Source organism: Ochlerotatus camptorhynchus, unplaced genomic scaffold (genome assembly GCF_037179485.1).
Source record: "Ochlerotatus camptorhynchus isolate MF236.1 unplaced genomic scaffold, CSIRO-AGI_Acam_v1.1 ptg000265l, whole genome shotgun sequence".
NCBI lineage: Eukaryota > Metazoa > Arthropoda > Insecta > Diptera > Culicidae > Ochlerotatus > Ochlerotatus camptorhynchus.
In genome coordinates this window covers 307,491-333,167 of record NW_027040755.1, presented here as the reverse complement: position 1 = coordinate 333,167, position 25,677 = coordinate 307,491, and the positions used below count along the sequence as shown (strand labels likewise).

At 38.3% G+C, this 25,677-nt stretch overlaps 1 protein-coding gene and 1 pseudogene across 15 annotated transcripts in view; both read right to left on the bottom strand.

Annotated features, from left to right (window-relative positions):
- Positions 1 to 25,677, bottom strand: part of PMCA (plasma membrane calcium-transporting ATPase 3) — a 134,838-nt gene that overhangs the window by 72,047 nt on the left and 37,114 nt on the right. The gene's annotated exons all lie outside the window — the stretch shown is intronic.
- On the bottom strand, positions 2,095 to 2,244 carry LOC135705376 (U4 spliceosomal RNA; annotated as a pseudogene).

The window sequence follows — 25,677 nt, the reverse complement described above, 5'->3', positions numbered from 1 at the left end:
ATCCACCTGTTCGTCTGTAAAATACCTCCCCCCCACCTTCAAAGACTTTAAGCACATTGAGCACTCCAACTCCATAGCGACTAATTATAATGATTACTTTAAATTCTCATGCATATTGCAAAACCACACTCCGGTCGGCTCGTGTAATGACAAGCGTCTCTTGAACCTCCCACTAGTGTCTACTGGCTGGACTTGAATATACAGTTGAACCGTAAGTGCAATCGGTGCTGCAGTCGATAACAAGTGCATTACTTCAGCGATGATACGCGGCTCTTGACAACTAGGTATATATACAGAAACCAGTTCGCTGTCACCCACTTTAGGCGAAAAGCATCGATGCAAATGCAACCGGTAACGGTTTGTTTTCATTAGAATTGAAATTAAAATGCTCATCAATTGGTAATCATAGCGCGTAGCACTAATTTATGTCGACCGACTTGTACAATAAAACAAATCGTGCGACGGCTTCTTAGGGTTTCACGCAAAAGATCGTGTGAATGTTAAAGTGAAATTTTTAGCACCGTAAAACGGGGTGAAGTTGATCACTACATCGACGAAATTTCGGTTCTCAAAAATCATAAAATGTCATAAGATAATTTGATCAGTATTTTATTAAGTAGTGTTCAATAGTACTTTTGAAACTTTTTCCCTAACAAACGATGCATTCTATTGTAGCAAATGTACAATTTTGTGGAAGTGATAAAATATCAAACTCAACTATTCCTCAAAATCCGATCATAATCAACACTTATTCTGGGGCTTGAGTTTGGCGAAATTACATATTTCACTTAATTTTGGTTCGCAGAATCCGAATCTGGAATCAGATTTCGCTAAAAAGAACGAATTTATTATACAAATAATGCTCATGCTCATAGTTGACCATACAAGTGTATCCGCGGCATTAGTATCATAGAAAAAAATGTATGAGAAAAACTGATGTTAATTGCCTACATTTAGGCGTATTTTTTAACTACTGCGTCACTGTTTTTGAAGTTTTAAAAGTCTACCTCCTTCAGCGATCGCAAATCAAGAATAAATGCTAACTTCTGAATATTGCATTGCATAAAAACCAGCATGAACAACTTCAGACCAGAATTGAAAATTTGCATTTTCAACCTAATTTTAATTCTAAAAAATAAACCAAACATACAATTTTAAATCTAAATCAGTACATTAGAAAAACGTTTGCTATTATAGGATTGAGAGTTATTTGTTTGTGTGCTAAACATGTTGCACAGTTAAACATGTACTTTTTGTTATTTTACATTTTCAAGAGATTGAAATCGTTTTTGAAGTAGGAATTCCTCGAGATGCCTTTGAATGTGATTGATGAAGCATTTACTGCGCTCATCAGCAATTTATATTGGTAAAATCATTCTGCATAGTAAAACTTTTGAATGTCCATCAAAGTCACGCATCATATGCTATAAAATTCTATTATTGCACACTGATTATTATTTCACACCCATAAAACATGACTAACTGCATCTTGGAATGACATTTTTCAGCAAGAATACTCATTGAGTGATTCGATTGGATGATAAAACGTAAATTTTCGATATGTCTACTTACGATATCAGCTATTTTATTGATTTAATTGATGCGGTCTTAAATATTCGCAGCAGCTGGTTTATATGAAACGTTGCATACTTTCAGGCGTTATCGCCATGGACAATTTCCCAGGACTAAGAGTCCAAATGTGATCCAATTATTGACCATTAATATTTTTCTGAAAATTTTATAAGGTTGATAGATGTATTGCAATTGATCGTTAGATAAAAGAACAACTAATATTTTCCTGTAAATATTACATAATTTAATTCAATTTTGAGCTTGTAATAGCTTATTTTACACAATACACAATATTCCTAATACAAATTATTATTTTATCATTAAACAATTGATCACTACTTAGAATGTAACCATGATAGGAAAACTTTAAATATGGGATAAATGCTGCACAGTAAACAATGTGAGGTGTGCAACAATGGGAAAACATTCAGGCGTATTGGCAAAACGTGACCAACTTCCCCCCGTTTCACGGTACCAATGCTATTTTTTATTGTGCTGTCATGCTTTGCTTATCCATCAGCGAATGTTTGGATTTGGACAAAGGTGGAATACGCAATTTGGAATCACTTGATCCATGTCAATTCGTAGAAGTCTTAGAATATAGTTTTCAACTAGAAATAATCGCACCTCGGTTGTAGTTGATTGGTTACGATATCGCCACTGCGTAGAGTTACTCAGTATAGTATAGTTTTTCTCTGATATTTGTATCTGAACGTATCGAAATCAGTGCATTCAGATGAACTTAAAGTAATTACTGAAGACATCTTAAAAGATTAGCAACTGAATTCCCATTTTAAAATTCCTTATTTTTCTTATGATAAATTTTAATGCTTCTATAAATTAAAATTGATTTTATCCGCAAATTATTAATAGTAAAAAAATCTATCTGATTTAGCCAAATTACTACCAAAAGGATCTTAATTAGGCACAATTTTAAAATCATATACTTTTAAAAGATTTTAAAACAAAGCTTGGCTACTGCAGTATAATGCGCCCTCTAACGGCGCATGGATAAATTTGTATAAATTCAGTAAATTATTAAAAAATTCCCTAATTTCCAGTTTTAAAATACATATAAATTGGAGTTTCAAGGGCACTTAAGTTGAATCAGTAGGTTTTCACTCTAACTTAAAATGATTATTTGTACTGTTTCTATGATAAATTGTGAAAACAATTGCAAAACATTTTAACCGATTTTGTTCACCGTATCGTCATAAGAATCAGATCCTATGCCGTCTCTGTTATCCCTGCCGTGCCTCACTCTCCGAAATCTGTCCATACACTTGTCGCAAAGCCAAATGTTGTTCAACGAGAGAACAGTCACATCTCTTTTGCTCAAACCAATGCAGTCAGCATGGAAAAGCAGGTGCAATCTCCCTCGCAAACGGTGAATAGCTCAACTTTGTGATCGACACTCAGAGAGCATTTCTTACACACTAGTCATTGTACAATAATGGGGTGGCTCTCACAACCAACAATTTATTGTTCAATAAACAAGATCATCGAAACACTGTTTTCACTTTTTATCGAAACGACTCACGCAAGGTACTACCCGAAAAGGTGAATATGGTTACACACGGGTGGCATTTCAACAAGCAAATTTAGCAAATTAATGCAGAGTGACAACGACGGTGACGTGACAACAAGTCACCAATCTTTTCAGCCGCATATAAAAACTATATGCGATATCAACGGAAATACCATAAGCTACAATATGGAATACGCTTTACATCCAAACGCGACCCGAAACTTCCGTTACTACTGGCAGCACTCCGTCACTACTGGCTTCGTGTCTGCCATCCCTCGAAAACGGTGAATAGCTCTATTTTCGCTAGATTCTACGATCAACGAAACTCGTAGCCAGTGTTGGGAAAATATGAAATGCATCAATGTCCAACGCCACGCTTGATTTTCGTAGAGAAAAATCAACAAGCAAGCAACTGCGGATGACATTACAAGCTGTGATATCGTAGCTACCAATATCAAGCTAACAAAACTCACCAACTACAATTCTAACCCAACCGTGGTGAGTTTGAGCTTCATGACTTTCGCTTTACATCCTTCGAAATCGCCGTGAAGTCATGGATTCCTTTGCAACATATCGGGTGAGATCTTTCCTTTATTGTTCTCTTAAAATTCATTCCATTATGATATGGCACATTATATGCTGGGTATGGGACGGTCCAACCAGGGCACCCGATTGAAGCGATTTGAATGGGGAGAGTGGAATTGCCAACTTCCTGTCGTTAACAGATCGTGAATTGAAGGCGGGCTCTTCTTCCCCATTCATTGGGACCTCCCCTCGTGCGATGGCTTGTACATTACCGGGTTGTAGGATTTTATTGTTGAAAGGAGATTCTCTTTGATCGCGCGGACTAAGCGTAAGTGTCTATGCTTACAGGTTCACCCTTCGTTTTTTTTTTCAATCAGGTTTTGTACTTGATCAAGTCGTACGAGGTGGACAGTCCACTGTCTAATGGTTGTGCTTGCAACAATGAGTGGTTTCCTTTACATACATACATACATACATGATTTTCGCTTTACATCCAAACGCGACCCGAAACTTCCGTTACTACTGGCAGCACTCCGTCACTACTGGCTTCGTGTCTGCCATCGGTGAAGAGTAAAGAGAGATGGCAACATATAGTTTCTCTCTCTAAGAAAACGATGTGCAACGGAATCATTTTTGTGTCGAGTCAACGCTCAGCTTAATTTTACGATTGTGATGAGTGTCATGCAAATCGGAGAAGACCGAGTCTGAAATTCAACTGTGTTTGGCCTGGAAATGCTCTGGATGGTCCTTATTATCGTGAGAAGCTTCGCTGAAGACACCAAGTCTCGGAAATGCTTCGTAACGGAGTTATCAATTTTGTCCCGCTAGATTACATACATACCAGGTCCACTCTGACAGTTATCTTTAGTAATTTTTTTTGCATTTTTGTATCCCGATTAAAGTATCTTTTTTTTTTTAGTTTTTCATTAAGGAGATTTTTAGCCTATGGCTAGTTCATCTCCAAGATTAAAGTATCAAAAAATAATGGGAAAACAATCTTTTCACACATTTTTGGTGTTTTTCAAAAAACTAGAAAACAGTAGGCGGTGAAATGTTGACGTCTTCAGAAAAGTTGTTGGTTTTTATGAGATAAACAACTTTGTCCAAGCTATAAGAATGTAAGAGTTAAAATTCAAAGTGTTTTTATGTTACTTCATACGCGAAGTTAGCGATTTTCAGAGTTGGTTGGAAATGCTAACATGAAGCTTCAGTGTGATAATTTATTAGCTAGAGAATGATCTTTAGAAGCTAGAGGGTAGGTGGATAGTTCCGTTAGAGTACGGCAGTATGAAAATTGAATAGAAGTTGAAAATGAGCGAAGGGCCATTAATGCGACAGTTTTTAAAGTTAGACGCACATCTTTTGCCTAACCCGTACGATGTACGCGGAGACTTGAAGTATGTCTCCAAGTCTACAGGCAAAAAATGTGCGTCCTTCTTTTGCTCATAAACTGACTGCGGCTGTGGAATAGTTCTAGCGACGTTTTCATCACTACCTAAAGCCCCACGTTGCGAGAGCATTTCCAGTCGATGGTGTGTTATAATGCAATTCTTCTTTACCCAACTATTGTGTTGCTCCTCTTTCAACTTCTATTCAATTTTCATACTGCCGTACTCTAACGGAACTATCCACCTACCCTTTTCTAAAGATCATTCTCTAGCTAATAAATTATCACACTAAAGCTTCATGTTAGCATTTCCAACCAACTCCGACATTTAAACAGATCAGATTTGAAATATTTGTTTATACTAAAAGGTGGTCCTAATTATAATAGGCAACTTTGCTGAAGACACCAAGTGGGTGGCCAGTGAATTTTCATTTTGAAATTCCCGGTGTTTTCCCGGTTTTCCCGGTTCAAATATTAAAAAATTCCCGGTTGTTAATATTGAACAAAAAAAATGAAATTGAACGCATTTTTAAGAACGTGCTAAACGGAATTTACAAAAAGCATAAAAAAGTGGTTTAAGAAGATTCCCAAGATTCTGGAGCTTTAAAATTTGTGTAGAGTCTGAAAGTAGACCTTTTTTTCAAAATTTGTGATTAATAACAATCTTCGTGAGGCAAGATTTGGAGAAAAAATAACTCAAATGTGAGATTTTGAAAATTTTTCAAGATAACAGATTTGAAAAAAATAAATATCATACTTAAGAGTAGTGGGAGTCATAATTGTCACGCTCGGAGACTTGGAAGCATTTTAAGGGTTATAACAAATTACATAGCAATCTATAGAATATAGCGGACAAACCCTGGATTTTTTAGTAAAATTTAAAAGAATTCAAAGTGTTGATTTCAAACAAATATTGAGAAGGATTCCCATAGAGTTTTCGAAGGAGAAGTTCTGAGCAGATTTCCAGAATTATTCTGGCATGAAATCATTAGAAATTGTTAGATAAATTTTTAAGGATTTCTGTGGAGAAGAATGCAAGTTCTTAATTAAATTATTATGTAATTTTAGAAGATTTACAAAGGAGTTGTGAAAAACAAAACTTTGCGGAAAATCACTACGTGATTCTGAGGAGATTTATATGACAGATGAATTATAAGAAGAATTCCAAGAGAATTATGATCAGAATTCAACAAGAAACAGAGTTTTAAGAGTGTTCTGGTAATAATTTCAACCCTAGTGCGAAAGATTCATCACAGAACTCCAACAAAAATGTTTGCAAAAAATTTGATTTCAAACTGAAGAAAATTATGCAGCAAATAGAGCAAGACATTCATTTGGTAAAAGATCGCTCTGTTTTAATGGTTTATTCTGAAATTCTGGTGTAATTTTTTTTTCCTAGGGTATGGTTAATTTATTTTTCCCGGTTCTCTCGCTGAATTCCCGGGGTTTTCCCGGTTTTCCTGGTTACTTTTCAAGTTCCCGGATATTTCCCGGTATTCCCGGTTTGCTGACCACCCTGCAATACATCTCTTACTTCACGGAAGGGTTGTCTACCTCGGGCCACTAGGGTATCCAACAGTCGTGCTCTGGAGGCGTAATTACCCGGGCAATATCAAACTGCGTGATCGATATTATCATAACCGGTGCTGAACCTACATATATTGCCGTCAACGAGGTTTATTCTGTAGAGATGTGCGTATAGCGAGTAGTGGTTGGACATAAGTCTTGACATCACGCGAATGAAGCCCCGACGTTATACAATTATTTAAATAGTTGTTGATTAACAACATATTACATTTGTCGTTACTACCCTATGTACTGATGTAAGAAACCTATTTCTACGTTCTGCCTAATTTGGCACTGCCTTGAAGGAAAGGGAAATGTAATTTGATATTTTTGTTCATTTGCTAAAAAGAACTTACGTTATAATCAGAACATCTCATCATAAACCCATTGGTACAGTGAAGATACATACCTGTAAATAAAAAGAAAGAACATAATTGTAGTTTGATATCTAATTCTGAATTGTATTCTAAAAGCGATGATATATTGTATAGAAATTCGGAGAGTCGAGAAATCACGAGCCAATGAGACGATTTTATTTTATTGTCCATCGGCAACGTTTCGGTTCTTGTTTCGCACGATCTTCAAGGTCTCTCAAGCCCTGGCACACCAATACTGGATTTTTAAATCTTTACTCTGTTGATACGTATTGAGTAACTAAAATAATTTAGTTTAAATTAATAAATGAAAATCAATTAAATGGGCCCTGAAAAAGGTCCGAACGAAGGAACGAAAAGTTCAACCTTTAAAGTTGGCGCTTTTTTCATGACTGTAACAAAAAAAAAGGATTATTAAGAGTATCCGTCCACAAATGAACATGTGCACTTGTGTGGATGAGTGAGTCAATGTTGCCAAACAGTTTGTTATCAATGGTAGCAAGTATTTAAAATATTTTCCACTGAAATTATTCACAAGCACCGTTGATTCATCACGAAAAGTCATGCGACATACCATTGGCTCCAAGGTGTTCAACTTGACACTCACTCAGGGAAAAAAATATTACTCACTACGGGGTTCTTCCGTATTCCCATACCGTCTATAAACAAACCTTAACAGGATAGGTGATTCAACTTTCCCTGCACTGCCCATCATATAAACTCGTGCTGTTGGAACAATTTTAATTTAATGTTCAAGGGTGTAACATCCTTTCACGGCAAACTTCCAGGGTAACCCATTTATGGTAAGTAAATTACCTGTCGTCGTATCACGCTCTCGCTCTTTCTCTTTAAAGCTCTACGCTCGACCGAGCAAATTAATTATGTTTCATGCTTGAGTCGCAACGAGTTCGCGCTCTTGAGAGAGTGTAATTTTGTACAACTTGAGCCTTCCTTCCTTCCTTCAGAGTTGACCATACCATAACAGCCATTGTGGAAGCAGGTTCCTCCGCGTGTTGACCGCGGGCCGAGGTCAGGTGTCCTGTGCCCATACAAGGTAACACATGCTACGCAGCTTTTTGTGGTTTGGACAACAGTAGAGCATAACATGCCAGTAAGATTCGCAGCATCAGTCGTTAGGTCGGTTACACACAATACAATCATGTTTCATTGAATGCTGGTGACTAAAATTTAATCGTTCCAATCCATACATTTAGTTTTTGTGGGACAAGCCTCGTTCAAAATATTTTTACAACTTCACTGTTTGGAATAATTTTAAGGTATTTAGGTCCAAAGCAAGAACTGAAAACAGATAAATTTCGTGATTTGATTACTAAGTTTCGGCTCCGCCATCGTGAGCCCCTACATCCACCTCTGCTGCAATGTCCTGTCGGATCCAATCCAACGCTTGCTTGCGATTTTCGTGTTTTATTTTTCTCAGTTGAATGGCAGAGAACGAAGTAGTCGCTCTTCTAAATTACAAAGCACTTGCCTAGTCTCAAGCAAGAACTTTACTGCCCTACCTTAATCTACATACTGACGTATGAGCTGTTTGGAATGTTATGCCTATGCGTCAGGCATAGATTACGACAACTTAACGATGTTACAAATTTTAACGAACATTGGACCCACCGTGCCGGGTCCAGTGTTGGTGTGCAAACTCCTGACCGGGCTGGCCATCGTTTTCGACAAAGCAAGCCGGATAGCCAGCCAGTCAGCCAGCGCAACGCAGCTCAGCAGCACTGTTCATTATAAATCAAGTCGTGTTTATGCCATTCTGCCTCCTGTTTATACCTCCATGTGTATATATTTCCACCTCGTGTGGTGTCCAAATTGAAAAGAAAGCTGTCCGCTGCTGCTGCTTGATAGAGACGAACTTCTAGAACAGAAAACCGGGCAAGGGAAGCGAGTTTGGACAAACGGCCATCGACCAAGGTAAGGAAACGAGTCGGATGGTTAAACCAAACCAAAACCACCGAGGAACGAACGATTGCCACCACTAGAGCAGCAAAAAACCGATGGCAATAATAACGAGAAAACGATAAAATAAAAATACGTTTTATGTGTCCTTCTTGTCCACACAACTGGCTTTTGTCCGCCTACCTACGGCATACCTAGCTCTCGCTAGAGGCCCTGGTGTGTGCTAAATTCTGGCTGGTCCACCATCAGCCAGCGTTCGGTAGTTGGTGAAATGAGTGGGGATTCCAGCTCTCTGGCTCGATTTTCATTATTCTCGAAACATATTTCGACCGGGTCGAACCCGACTCCCACTCGCTCGCATCTGAACCGGTCCCCGTAGGACTCCCCCATCGTCATCAGCAGCAGCATCATCATCATCATCATCACACATGAGCAGAGAGTTGACGGTCGATGGTAGTGGATTCCCACATAGACAGTACTATAAACTCGGTCGGATTTTAAAAATAGCACATGTGTCCGAGACTTGGTTCTTGCGCTCGCTTCTGACTCTGAGGGCCCATGCCTCTCCCAGTTGGCTGCCATGATGTGCATAGCAAGGGTACATCAAGTGATGTGTGGAAAATTCTCTATTCTTCTACTTAGGTACTATTTAGACCAACGGATGAAACCGATGCTGATATTTAGCAAACGGTAGTAGGAACAGGAAAAATGTGGAAGGGATTCTCGATCTCGATTAGCTTCTTCTTTTTTTGTTTAGCATTTGGCGAAAAGCAAATGCGTCAGCACGAGACCTACATTCTACAACGAGAGCTGGATAGCAGATTGTAGCATTGTGGTAAATACTGTATGAACGGTAGTGGATTACATTTTCTTTTGGTGAGGTTGGTCAAATCCTGCCTGCTACCGTAAACATGGCACAAAGTTTTTAAACCCACATAAAACCCTTTGAAGAAGGTTGCTTTCATCGGGGAAGGTCGGTACCGACCGACCGACGTCACACAGAGTTGTATGTTTCATGCTGTGTGAGTGTTAGGATGCTAGGTTAGCGAGATTTGTTGAACTACTTTTGCATCTTATGTTAGCAAACTTTTGAGATTTTTGAGGACAAGTAGGATAAATCTGTCAAAAATTCGTAGAACATTGTACTAAACACTGGAGAAGCCTTCATACAGTAGGCAAAGCATGCGTATCTGTCGAAGATATGAACTTAAAGTAGTGGAATTAAATGGTATTTACGGGTCAAACGCAAGATTCATTGCAAAGCTACATAAGTAGATCTGTGCGGTAACCTAAGTATGAATCTTTAAAGCTGATAAAATGGTCCATAAAACGAATCACAAAAACCTGAATTTATCCAACAAGACCCTTCCATTCCCAGGTGTCCAGGTGTTGGTCAATGTAGTCCTGAGTTCTTAATTGACCAGCAATGAGCTTGTTTATTGAGAATTCTGATGTAGGAAATTTCATATGTCGCATGATGGGTTTTGTCTCGAGTGTTTGAAATTGGCCACTGCTTCGGGGGTACCTCAAGGATCCGAATGTGACCAATGTAGACCTGGAAATGTCCAATTTCGACGATAATTTTGATTTCGAGTTCTGATGTAGTTATATGAGCGGGAGGGGCTGCTCAGCGAACCACTTATTTTGATGCTACATTAATGAATTTGAATCTGGGACCAGAATGTGCACTCTGCTGGCCACGGACTTGTCCTCCGGGAGATTCCGACCTTCCGTAAAAGTTGTCAATTCGTAAAAAAGATCCTAGAGATCATTCATAAATGACCAATTTTAGAGCCCCATTACCTCCTCGTAGCATATTTTGCAATACATAATGCATGGCCGGTCCCAGCTTCTGAAGACCCTAAAATGCTACGTTATTTATGGATCGTATCCTAGAGCTCCCCGGTTTATTCTAAATCATTTGTTCTGATGCTACCTGTATGAATTCCACGACAAGTGTGTTTACCCGGAAAATCCTTATGTCTTTTGCTAGAAATATATTCCAACTTCCACTGCAAACTTATGTTACGTTAAACCGGAAGTTTCTACTAGTTTTCTCTACATGTATTCTTGAGCCGGAAAGGTTCATCTGTTTTTCAACAGAAGTTTAAATTGACCGAGGCTACTTTGACTTCATACGAAAACTTCTTCCAACACCCTCAGAAGACTCATCAAGGCTCCTCCCTCTGGAAGTATGACCCGACTTCCCCAATTTTCTTTTTTCCTATTTACTTCTATTACTTTAAAAATTTACGCAATTTTGTGATGACATAAATCAGATTCATTGACACTTAGTTTAATAAAAAATACCACTTTTAAGGTAATGACTACAATCGTTGCAACCCAATGACCGTTTGTTGAATGCTGATTTTGAATACAATTGAACGTCATAAAATTGAAATTTATACAGTAAAATCTGCTGATTCCAGATCCAAATTAATTCATGCAGCATCACAACAAGTGCATTAAAAAAACAGAAGAGCTTTAGAATCTTTATAACGAATTGATCACTTTTACGAATATTCCGGACACTGTACCTTGGCCAGCAGAGTGCTGCATTCAAATCCATATTCAGCTTAACAAAAAGTGATTAAAAAAATTGCGATAGTCTAGGATCATTTTTACGAATTGACCACTTTACGGATGTTCCGGATCTCTCAGAGGACCGTTCCGACAGATTCAAATTCATTCGTGTAGCATCACACAACTGCTTTAAAAAAAAATCGCTGAGCTGTAGGATCTTTTTAACGAATTGGCAATCTTTACGGATTTTTTTATTCTTTCGGAGAACCGACCTCTTGGTCTATAGGTATCCCAAGTAACAATTTTGGTTCTGTAGACCATGATTTGGACTTGAAGAATGCTATAAAACCTCTTGCAATGCACCTTGGGATATTAATATTATCAAAAAAAAAAAATCACGGAACTCTGCGATTAGTTTCAGCTCGAAGTTCGACGATAAATTTAGCGAACAAGGTGGCCAAGGCATGGTAAGCCGATTGTTCCAAAGAAGGAAGACGCGTGCCAACCAAACGAACCAGCAACACCTGCTGGGCCGTTCGTGGTTGAAGATATCCGCCATTCTTCCAATCCAACAAATTCGTATGAGATCCCGCTGCACCAGTGAGTACTGTTAGTTTTTGTAAACCCTTTCTTGTACGTCAACAAAATCTGTAAAACTCACACCCACACGATACAGAAAAGGGCCAAACAAATGTTTTAAAGAATATGAAATTTCCTGGTGTTGAAATATAAAGTATTTCACATAAGTTTGGAGATCCTCGAAACATTATTCAACATCAAAAAAGTTCTTAGATCTTCAGAACAAAGCTACAGAACTTTGAAAAAAATTACAGGACTTCTGAAAAAATCACAAGAATCTCAGAAATGTTATTGGATCTTCAGTAAAATTTGCAGAACTTCAGGAAAGTTCGGCAATTTAAAAAAAAATATTTACACGATTTCAGAAAAATTTGTAGATCTTGAGAGAGACATTTAAAACTTCAAGGAAGCTCAAATATTTTCAGATAAATTTTGACAACTTTAGGTAATCTTCAAGGAAATTTTCAAATCTTCAGGGTAGCCCTAGAGGAATTAACAAAAAATCAGAGAAGTTTGCAGATCTACTGAGAAATTTATTGAGCCTCAAGTTTTTTTTTTTTTAGGTTTTGGGAATAGAGCTACGGAGCTTAAGACAACTTTACAGAACTTTAAAGATATTTGCAGGAATTTGACAGAAAGTTTCACACAAATTGTGAGATCTTCAGAAAAATTCGTTAAATGTCAGAAAAGCACCTCAATTCCAAAAACAAATCGCAGCGAAGTACAAAAGTACAATATTTTGCAGAACTCCATGGAAGTCGGATATAGATTGATCTAAAGAACTTCAGAGAAGTCCGTAGACCTTAAGAGAAGTCTGTAGAACGTCAGAAAGTTTGTACGTTTTTAGAAAAATTTGCAATACTTCAGCAAAACTAACAGATCTTCGGGAAAGTTCGCTGATCTTTAGATCAAGAATCCACAAAGAAATTAAAAGAACTTTAGAAAAGTTCGGAGATCTACTGTAAAATTTATTGAACTTCAGGGCAGTTCGTAGATCTTTAGAGCAGAAATACAGTACTTTAGAAAACATTACAGAATTTGAAATAAATTTTAGGAACTTCAGAAAAGTTCAGAGGGTTAATCGTAAATCTACTCAAAAATAAGCATATGTTTAAATAAATTTTCAGAATTTTACTGCGGTTCTTGGATTTTGAGAGACATTCACAGAACTTCAGGTATGTTCGCTGATCTTAAGAGATATTTGCACAGCTTGAGAAAAATTAGAAAAACTTCAGAATACTTCCTAAAACTTCCGGAAAGCTCAAAAATTTCTAGATAATCTTTTAATTCTTTAGAAAATTGTATAGATGTTCAGAGATATTTGCAGATATTCATTGAATCATGAAAATCTGCCGGAAAAATTCCAGAACTTTCGAGAAGTTTGTAGATTATTAGAAATTTTGTGAACATCAGAGATGGTTGTCGATCTTCAAGGATCTTAAATCTTCAGGGATTCAGAAACTTTGTAGATTCTTAGGAAAATTTGCAGAACTTCTGAAGAACACACAGAACTTCAAAGAAATCTGTAGAACTACCGAGAAATTTGCAGATCATCAGAAAAGATTGTTGATCTTTAAAGAAATTTTACCGGAGAACAGAAACAAAACTTCAGGGACGTCAAAAGGTTTGAAGACAGAAACAGAAATTTTCAGAACTCAAGGAATCATGTAGATCTAGTGAGAACTTTTCCCATTAGCTTGTCTAAAGTTGGTATCGGCATCCTGGCGAAGTTTTGAAATCCATTTTCATCTTCATATCGCAGCTCTTGAAGGACAAGATGAGCCAGATCCCTGCCGGTGTTCCTCCTGAGCAACCATTTCCTACTCCACAAAGTTCACCTTCTCCTTCTAATTTTATTTAAAATAATAAAAGCAAATACGTCTGCCGAAACTATAGCAATTTTCCGGTAATTCATGATGGAAGTATTTACTTTTGATTCCTGATACAGTTTTGTTTTGAAATCTAAATTGACAGTTCTTTCGACATGTGCAAGCAGTGTGAACACCAGCAAACAGGGGGGTTCGACAAAGTGTGTCGAAAGTAAATTTGAGCAGATTTTTCATTATGGTCAAAATGGCGGTCAAAATCAGATAGTCTAAACGGACCTTAAGAGATTGTAGACATGTGAAAGCATGATTTATTCTGTCTTGATCTTCCAAACAGAGTTGGACTCAAACATATTATTAAAATTATGTTTTGTTTTTGAAAGCATATTGTTATCAATTTTTGATATATCGTTTTATCGAATAGTATAGACAGGTTTCTTACTTGTATTTATATTCTTGAATTAAAAAAATACTACACAAATACCAAAAAAGCATGTAATATTGATTGACGTAATGCATGCTACTGTATGAATAACTAATGTGATTGCAAAAACCAAATACAATATTACACCCATGGATATAATTTCTTTTCGCAAATTATGTGTAGGATAAATGCACCAATAGTGGAGGTACTTTAGTGCAATGTGTTCCTATGGTGGCTTATAGAGTCTCCCTAAGCCGCTGTAGAAGTACATTGTACTAACGTGCCTCCACTATTGGTGCATTTACTAAACATAAATTGTACAAATTAATATTAAACAACCTATGTGCATCTGTTCTGCTGTAATATTCAATAACTGTTTTGCTGTGCCGAGTTAAAAGTACCAACGCCCAAGTTTGAAGAATCGAAAATAACATAAATCAATAAGTACATAAAAGGGATTCCAGATGGATAAATAGATAAAATAATAATGTGTATAATTTGTATGCACCTGGAATTTTTTTCATCCGACCTGGAAAAACCTGGAAAACTCAGGGAATTTGATTCCTTGGATTGAGTAGACACCCTTTAATATCAACACGTAGCTTAAGTGCGATAATTTATTAGCCAGAGAAAATTCTGAAGAGGATAGATTGATAGTTCCGTTAGAGTATGGCAGGGGGCTATTCATAAACTACGTAGACAGCTTAGGGGGGTAGCAATTATCCACGGCCCATACAAATAAAAAAAATGCATTGGCAAATGTCTACGCAGGGGGGGGGGGGTCAAGAATCCTAAAAAACCGTCTACGTAGTTAAGGAACAGCCCTCAGTGTGAAAATTGAACAGATGTTGAAATTGAGCGAAGGGCCATTTGATGCATACTAATCAAAAGCACACTCCTTATAAGCTTAACAACTAAATTTTCATTTCTAAATACCGGGTTTTACCCAGGAAGCATTTGAATCAGTTTTGAGTGAATAAGAGTGAATGCATGGGCAAATTAATCACTGTATACTTGGATGCTAAAATATAGCTGGACGAGTGTTAATTCTACCAAGCAGATGACTCCACATAGACTCGGAACTGAAAACAGTGCATACTGGAAAGTGATAGATTGAAGACTGAATGAAATGCATAGATATTTAAATCAGCGAGTGAGTCGTGTCTGGTTCAGATTCCAAAGATTCAGGATCAATTTCATCTCCGTGTCACAATTGTGTTTAAAGCTACCTTTTTCAAATAAATTCAATTTTCGCTCGATTCTTTTGAAATTCTCAGTCAGACAATTTTTTTTTCCTTGATTTGTTTTCCGTCGATCTTGTTTTCCGTGCTGAGCACCAATGCTACCGATGCCAAACCTGGACCTTACCTATCGACCCATCAACTCATGAACCGGGGACCAACGGCTTTACTTCCCTTCCGAAGGAAGGCGTGATCAGATATGTAATGCCTCAGAACATCCCGGCGGCGCCGACTGGAATTGAACCCAGGCCTACTGGGGTGAGAGGCAATCACGCTTACCACTACACCACCGACGCCGCTAAAAATTAGGATTGTTACATATCATTCCGGTGAATCACGAAATAAGTTGCAAAGCGTAGAGAAAAACGAAACTACGGAATCCATGGATCAAATTAACATACCTGTCCAAATACGTTTTACAATTAAAAAAAGCTAGCGTTAAGGTTTAAAAGAACATTTTGAAACTGGAAGTGTGTGTCATACATGTGGGGTTTATTGTAAGTGAAAGTAACCTCGGAATGGGTGTGACTCTCCAGACATTCTGAAATGGGTTGCTGGATCTGCATCTATAACCTTCTAACTCCCGGACTAAAGCCGTAAATACGACATTGTAGAGGGGGGTCTTCCATAATAATACTGCCGGCCAGTGGGGGTTAGACGTAGGCTTACCATATCAAAAACTTGAAAAGGAGGACATTTCATTTGAGGTTTGGAAGTTAAGGAGCACAATGATTCCTTTCTTAACCAGAGTTGCGACCTATCACAATCACGATCGCCAAACAGCTGATGGTAGTAAGGCTTTGTACATTCCTATCAATGAGCTCGTCGAAGCTCACTCCATGACCATCTATCAAGTTGACGAAAGAAGTAAAAAGCAACTGGTGAATGTCGTCTTCTGTTGTGATCCATCACCGATCTGGTAATTCCCGAAAATCGCAACACTCATCTGTGCTCGTTTTGAAGCAGTTGCTGCTTTGCTTGCTTATGTGAGTGTGTTGGTGAGTGAGCCCAACAGTTTCCGTTCCATGTCGCCTGCTTTTTTTTGTAACCCACACAGTCGCGCCCAATGAGCTGGATTACCGAGGTGAAGCAGTCGGTTCAGTTGCGTGAGTAAAACCCCTGTACGATACAAGCAATTAGTGACGTCACTAATTGCGTTTACGTTGATTTTTTGGATTACTAATACAACCATATTTCACGATCTGCTTCACCTCTCTCTGTAGCTCATTGAGTCGCGCCTGCCGAGACGAACTTGGAATGCGTAGGCATTGTTTTCATTTTCTTCTGTCGTTTCGCTTTTTTTCATGATCGTACTGCAGAAGTCTTCACTGTTTTCGTTGTGCTTTTTATCATCAGCAGCGAGTGTAAAGTTTTGCTTGTGGGCAGCGACCATTACTGGTGATTGTTGTTTGCCATGGCTCTAACTCTCACTGCGTGACAAAACGATCTGTCAGCGATAGTCGGTTGATGCGAAGACGAGTGTCACGCGAGTGTCATGATATTTTGCATCACTGTTCTTAACATTAAAAGAGGACAATGAGTTTTTATCAAACGTTTTAATAATATGTGCGCTATGAATTTTGTCATGATTTGCTAAGGTTCAATTGAGATGGTTCATAACTTGTGGTAGATATCAATTTAATTCATGAAATGAAAACTGCAGCTTTACAGCCTTAAAACCATCCCAGCCTTTATCATGTACAAATCAGGATACATGTCATCGCTGATTGAAACCAACATGGAACATCTAAGCAACCTGTTAAATTTACCAGAGAGTTTATCGAACATTATAATTTATTTTCGAAATGTCAAATTTAAGTAAAAATACAGAAAAATTGATGAATTTTCACTGACTCTTCGAAAATAATATATAATGTTCGAAAATCCATCTGTTGTTGATCGTCCGATTTTCGAGAAATTGATTGTCAAAATTGATTCCTGGTTTGTCTGAAATATGCAGATTTATTTAAAAAATTTCCATACGTCAAATTTAGGTTAAATTCACGAAATGGACAGCAACCTTGATCGCAGCCTAAATGTGGGGAGTTGACAGCTGTAGTATACTCCTAGTCCCACCATCGAATGGCATTTGCTAGATAAGATAAAGTTGCGACATAATTAAACAAATAAGCTCTGCAAACAACGCTTTTTGAAAACAATTTTATTAATATGTTACTGGAAAAATGCAAGGATTAAAAAGGAGGACATTTTTGGGCAAGAGGAGGACGTAGAAAAATTATTGAAAAAGGAGGATTCCATATGGTAACCCTAGGTTAGAGGGAATGCACACACATAAAGTTTTTAGATTTAATTTAAAAATGTAGAAAATTATATTTATATGTTAATATCTGTATTTGATATCAAAGAACAGCAGTAAACTAGCATCATCTGTAGAAGAAACATTCCATGTTGTATAAAAAATCCGTTCGAAAAAGAGTGGTTAAGTGCGGGTTATGCTTAGTATTTTTCCAAGAAATAAAAAAAAACTGCAAAAATTGTCCTATAATTTTTTTTTAATACACTGTAACTTAACTTCAAAAACTGCTGGTTGTCCAAATATTGATCAAAGTTTCCTCAATATGGAGTTAATCGCTTTTTGCCTTCCACCCAAAAAAAAAATCCATTTAGACTAATTGTAATTCGACTCGTGAGCAAAAAATTTGCCACTTCAAAAGTTTTGAGAAGCTGTTTGTCTTCATTTTGCTTAATGCATATGACGGAAATGCGCACCATAGGCGAGGCACCGCAAAACCCTATCGAAAAAAAACGAATCAGTCAAAAATGCCCAACCTGACTTCCCGTGTGACACCGTCCAAATATATATCAAATAAATTAGAATTTTTCAATTAGATAATAATGCCCGAGCTTTTAGCGAAAACATAGATTAGCTTCCGTTCGTACCCTACACCTGTCACAACCAGGTTGCAAACCAATGGCTTTCGAACATTGGCCGGCACCCACCGCTAGCGGAAACGAACATGATTCATGCAGGCCCGGCGAGGTGATAGAGCACCAGCATCTTCTGGCATCGGCTCTCACAGTTTTGCGTTATTGATGCAGCTGGAACCTAATTAGCTGACCCAGTTCCAAGGCCAAACTGGAATTTAATAAACCATGATAAAAATATCGTTCCGGTCCGTTCGGGTCCGTTCTATCCGGGTGGAATTAGCGAAGGATGGCTGGCAGGCGGTGTGCGTTTGCTGATTGCTTTCAATGAAAAATCACTCAACCTGCCACTAGAGTGCGCGATATCTCTTTTTCGATATCATAAAGTTCGACCGGCCAAAGCCGTTCTTGAAGTGCCTCCTGTCTACATATATGTGCAGTGCATACACGTACACGGTCGTCAGGTCGGTCGTCTTCGTCGTTCGACGCTGGTGCTTCTGCCAAAACACGTGAGCTAGAATGGGACGCCGGGGACGGTGCAGAAGGCACTGAGCAGTGTGGAGTCCTGGTTGGACGAACACCGGAGGGAGGTGATATACTGCTCCAACACACCGAGAAACGAGTGTTGAATTATAAATAATGATGAGCAAGCAAATGTGCTCTTCTCATGTCACCCCCGCGTGGTTCGCCCGCTCCAAGTTGCTATCCATCGATGTTGACGGTTTCGAACTGGGACGCGGTTCTCTTGGTGGTTCGATCTTGGCCTACGGTACCGCTATTCTCGATAAAGTCCAGGGTGCCGCCACAAGGTGACATGCCACGAAGATATGCGGTCTCCATTGGAAGACGAATTACACGGCGGGGGAACACGAGACGTCGTCCTCAGCATGTTGTATTTATTCTACATCAACCAAACGAACGAATCCAGCACATCGCGCCAATAATATATAGCATTGAACATGTCAAGCTTCTTGTGTTTTCGATTTGCTTCTTGCTCTTGCACCCTCCGGCGCGGCAGCATGCTTGTGACCATCATGGTGGCAGTGTTTTTTTTATTATAACCAATCCGCAATGATTTACAATGCGACTGTCCCATTCTGCCTAGTTTGCGCAACACAGTTGCTGTTGAGGTTTTGTCCCACGTGACACGGTTCGGTTGGTCGATGACGTCATGAAAGCATCACAAGCCCGAGATCTCCTTGGCCGCGGTTGCAAAACAGATTTTCCTTGTCTTCGATCGATAGAAGAATACAGTGTTTACAGTTGTGTTTGGTTGTCTTATTGTTTAAATTAGATCCGCTGCCAAATCTCTCCGTTCGTGCACCAATGAATCCTGGCTTGAAATGTCATTAAATCGACAGTGAAATATGGATATCGGATAAACATTGTCTCCCGATTTAAACCGTGTAGACAAAAATGTAAAACTAATGCCCTGACATTGAGGAATGTGCTTCCTGCTTATTGGTGAAAGGTCGATTGATTGATTTTCTGGCAGACCTCGGTCGGTTTGGTTGGTGGTTGTGTGTTTAGTTTAGATGAGGATTTGCTATTGTGATTCGTGATTTTTTTTTGCTTACGTAATGCATCGATTTGAGTTCAAGGTTTGCCAATGTTTATGTTAATGCTTTTAAAGAGAAACTGAATCATAATCAGAAAAAAGGACATATTTATTCTGAAGCAGTTCTGCTAACAACTTAGTTCGGTGACCTAATGCGTTAGTCAGCATGTCTACGATGAATACATATTTGTGTTTGCAGATAAGGTCAAATGATCACAATGCATACCATTTTTGTTGATTCATAATTATTCCTCCACACAGTATGAGCTAGTATATGCGAGAAGATTAACGCATCATCTTGTAAAAAATATGTGACATAATGTTGATTTGTATGTATTTGATTGTTGACATAAATTTATGGGGATGGTAAATGGAAAATGTAAGTGTCAATGCTCCTATGAACGGAGATAGTCATTATCAACTATTTGAAATGAGTTATTGTTCAACTGATAAAGTAGCCAATTATGAGTAAAAAAACTGATTACTCTATCAATACCGTTCAGTTTAAATGGTGGGAAAAAGATGACGGCCAAAGGTCACATAGTTTCGAATTGCTGCCTTTAACATAATTTAATATATGCTTAGAACAGTATCGGGAACAATTTTATTTCAACTAAATATTTGAACTATTTTTATCTTACGATCAAATAAATTGGCACCCAAACCAATAGGAAAATACCTCAACAATATGTGTATGTTTTGTAACTAGCTGATGCCCAACAGTTAAGCCGACAACTCAGCAGTAGCAAGGACTCCTCGAACTGGATCTCAGAGTCGGCAAACTACCGTGCACACTTAGAAAAATTCATGTAAATGTAGGTGCTCTGAGAGTGACATACAAGAGCGTCAATTTTGACATAAATTTGAGTCATAACAGACGCGAAATATAGATTAATCAAACGTACTTTTCAGTCTCGGAGCACTTAATATTACATGACATGTTTGTTTACGTCTTAGCTTTTATGTCAAAGATGGATTCCGTCACGTGTAAAATTAGTTATTTCTAAGTGTGTGTGATCAAGGGACGCGATACAAAGTATACTTGGACTTGTCTAAAGTTATGCGAATTTCCCTGAAGATTTGCAAAATTTCGCTTATAGTTTTACAAATTGATTTGAAATTATTTTTGCTTGCTTGTTTTGAAAATTTCTTTGAACATTGATCTGAAGATCTACGACCTTTCTTGTGATTTTGTTTTTATGAATTTCTATTAATTACTTTTAATTTGTTTGTAGTTCTGTTCTCAAGATCTACGAACTACCCTGAAACTTAACACATTTCTCAGTAGATCTCCGACCCTCTCTAAAAAATTCTATGTAGGCTCTCAGACCTGCTGTCTGGCATGCTTATTCTTATACAATACATGCTTCGTATGCTTCCTTTTGACGGTTGCCAGTCTCTCTTCTTCAACTGTTTCCTTTTTACGACGATTTTGATCCTCCACATACAAATCAGCGAAGAGCGAGCGTGACAAGACTCTCTGAATGAACTTGTCTCGTTCGCACACGTTGTCTTAGCTGTCAGATGCTTGTCAAGTTCAGTGCCCTTAAGAAATGTTCCGACAAACTGAACGAAAACTTCTTTTGAATTACGAATGAAGTGATAATTGGAAAATTCCCTGAGTGGAACCAAAATTCCCTGAATATTCCAGGTTTTTCCAGAAAAAGTAAAATTCCCTGTAAATTCCCGGTTTTCCAGGTTTTTCCAGGTAGTAGACACCCTGTATTAGTATACCATCTTCTCTCAATTAATTTATTGTCTCTTGCGATGTCGATTTTCTATGGGAATGTCTGCTGTTCCCTATTGAACTCTGATCAATAAAATATTCAACAAGGTCTACACTAATCACTCTCAAGAAATTGATTTTCCCTTTTTGCCCTGTTTGGATTAATTAACATTTTTATTCATTACTAGTTTTCAACATTTTTGCAAATATGTTTGTAAAATTATACATGTCAAAATTTGCATTGGGAAAGATCTTAAGAGTAAAATGGGCAAAAGGTCGACATTAGTTGAACACATTGAAATATCTCAATTCTCCAAGCATTTGGAATTAAACTATTTTCATTCACAGGATCCCTAATTCAAGGTCTACAACTTTCACTTACAGAGCTTTGGTGAATTTTCAGTTTATTCGTAGCTAGAACGATTATTGCGGAAGATTGTTCAAAACGATCAAAGTTCGCTGTCTTATTTTTTTTCGAGGCTTTCTGCTCCATCTATGATTGTTTGGCGTAAATAAATGATTCTGATACTTCCATTCATTTTGCATAAAACAATGTTTTATGGAGTCATTAGATGTTACAAAGGCCGCAACAACCCATGGCCGAAACGTCGGGCAGATTAAATCGTAGTCGTTGGACCAAGCTAAGACTGAAAAAGCCGGTAAACGAAGAAAGTTATAATGATATTTTATATTTGTAAGTTATAATAAGAGGTTGTAATGAATGTGTACACATAAAACCTGACAATTTTGCTTTCAAAGAGTCACAATCAGCGATGTTCTGATCGCTGTTCGCAAAGAATGAAGAATGGGTGAGAGAAAACGATAAAATCTCTTATTGTGACTCTCATAAAGTGAAATTGGAATGATTGCTCATAGGGAATAATTCATGGAAATCGGAACGGGTCGAGTCTGATCGATTCGTCATGGAAGAACTTGCTAAAATTAAGCAACTATTCCATCCAGTTCCGGAATGTTTTCTGTTGTAGATTTTCTTTAATGATGCGGTTATAAAAGCTTATTGTTCTACGTGAGCTATAAAGGTTGACCCTGGACATTTCAAGTCACGAATTTCACGGGTCGTTAAAATGGCAATCACTCGATAAACTGGACTTTACGCTGATGAGTTTTTTTTTCGTTAAAGCAAAATGAAATCCGCTTTCTAACGTCAATCAAAAATAATAGAATTCGAAAGCGAAATTGTGACCGCCAGAACACGCTAGTTGCCTACGAATATTCTTCATACAAGCACACAATACGAGTGCGGTAAATACTTTTTTTCTCTGAAGCTAACGTGCAAAACCAATTCGTCACGAACTAAAACAATTTAGTGTACTATTAGTATTATTACGTGTCCACATTAGCCAGCCGCGGTCACAAATCAATTTTAGACCACCACTACCACTAACACTGCCACGGCGTCTAGATACACTTCATGAAACAGAGTAGATCCATCCAATGCATTTTCAGGTCAACCGCTGTCGAGTAGGTGTATGTGTTACCACGTGCGAACAGTTTCGTTTTCTGCCCCACTGAATTGTTTCACTATTATTGCAGTTTGCTTCGTTGCGCCACCTAACTCGCACTGTGTGTAACACATAATATTTCAACTTTTTGTTTTATTGTTATCACATGCCATTTGGAAGCAACTTGGTTTTCACTAAGATACGTGTACGACACGTGGTTTCATGCAAATCAGGGCTCTATTCCAGAATTTGTGCTGGAAACTGTTTGGTTATTTCAGCCCTTCCATCAGTTTCCATTGTCTTCTTTCCATTGAATAAAGAAACATCCGACATGCAGGTTCGAATCAGCAACACTCATTAGTGCTCATTTCACTTGTTCTTACCACCGCTTCTCCCACAACGTATGCTTCTCTCCCTATTTTTAGCATAATGTGATGGGAGTTGTATATTTGCAGTGCCAACGGTCCGTATGTTCCGTCTCTCTCCCGGCCCTGGGGAATGATCGAACGAGCGGTAGCACACTCCGACTATCCAAACATATAGCAATAGCGGTGATTGATATGTGCCATTTGGGAGGGAAACACCAACAACATAATAAGTCTTCGGCCTACACACGTTCACAACTATAGACCAGCTTCTTGTAGTTTGGATAGAACATTATACCTAGTATATGGAACGCCCGAACGTTGTCACCATCTGAAGCCCTTTGTCGAATCATCGTAAAACCAACCAAACGACGCAAAGACAGAAAGAGGGAGCCATAAAGCAGTTTGTTTCCTATGCAGCTCTTCGGGGTGGTATACACTGAAAAAAAAACCTGAATTAATCCACCTATGCGATCATGATAGATTTTCACCCTAGAATTGCCCACTTCTCCGGGGATACCCGGAACATGTCCGCATGTGGACTTGAGCACTTCAAATGACTACCATTGAACTGATTTTGAACTCTCATGTGATTTGAGGTTTCGAATGATGGATTTTGATCCTAGTCAGAAACTGACTACTTCCCCGAAAGTACCTGGAACATACCCGTATGTGGCCAATGTGGTGCTGGGTACTTCAAATGACTACCATTGAACTCGTTGTTGAATTCTCATGTAATTTGATGTCTCACATGACGGGTTTTATTCGTTTCAAGTCGGATTTAGTCACATGGCCAATACAAACCGGAAAATGTTCCGGTCACATCTCCGGAACCAGTTGACCAATTCCAAAAAATATTCAAAAGCGTTGTATGGTACCTTTCATTTGGTGGCTGTTCCGATCTCGTCGAGCTAAGTCGAATGGTACATGAAACTTGACCCTCCAGGCCTCGAACCGAAAGTCACATGGCCCATACAAACCGGAAAATGTTCCGGTCACATCTCCGGAACCAGTTGACCGATTCCAAACAATATTCAAAAGCGTTGTATGGTACCTTCCATTTGGTGGCTGTTCCAATCTCGTCGAGATGAGTCGAATGGTACATGAAACTTGACCCTCCGGGCCTCGAACCGAAAGTCGGTTTTCCAAGCGATATGTATGCCCTTCTCTGTACGAAGGGTAAAACATAACTATTTAAAAGCACGCGATATCGCATAATAGACCAGGATACGAAAATAAGCTCGTAACGGAAATGGACGCAAATATGCGTGTGATTTTAGTAGGGCTACTTAGGTGCTGTTCATTAACTATGAAACACTGAGGGGAGGGTGGGTGGTAAGTGTGTACGATTAATAAAAAAATAAAGCATGGCCGATTGTCTCTGTAGTGGGGAGTTTTAAACCTCTAAAAACTGTCTACGTAGTTTATGAACTGTCCCTTATGTGAGAACTAGTGTGTTATATATTTAATAGAGCCGACTAAACCTAGTCATAAGAACAAGGCTTGTCATTGCCTATATTTTATACTCCCCCTTATTCTGCGAGTTACGTGACTCTCTGTCACCGGTGAGGTGACAATTGTCACCTCGTGTGAGGTGACTCTCCATGTAAATCAAATGGAGAGTCACCTCACACGAGGTGACTATTGTCGCCTCACCGGTGAGAGAGAGTCACGTGACTCGCAGAATAGGGGGGACTGCAAAACGACATGAACCAGTTTTTTCAATACCGTCATAGGTTTTCTTTGGTATTCCATTAAAATTTTTCTCGACTATCTTGGATTAATTCTTATCCGGAATCCCTTGTTTATTCCTTAGGAAATATGATTGCCTGTGTATTTTTCCATAATTTGCTTGAAATTCTGCACAATATTGCCTTTAATTAAAATTATCCTGAAAATTGGGATTCTTTGGAATTCACCTCAAAATTCCCTTGCAATACTTCCAGAAGTTTTTCGATGATATTCTCGTTAGAATTCTCTTGGAATCTTACTACCCTCAGAATTCGAATTCTCCTTGAAATATCTTTGAAAGTATGCTCAGATACAGATTTTCTTTGAATTTTTATCAAAATTCAATTGGATTTCTTGTCTGGATGCATTTGGAGCTTACATCAAAATACTCTTTAGATTTTTTTTTTAATTGGGTTCTTTAATTTTGAAAAATAGGTAGGTTTTCATACATCATCTGAAAGGGCGTCGATCTGAACACAATGATAT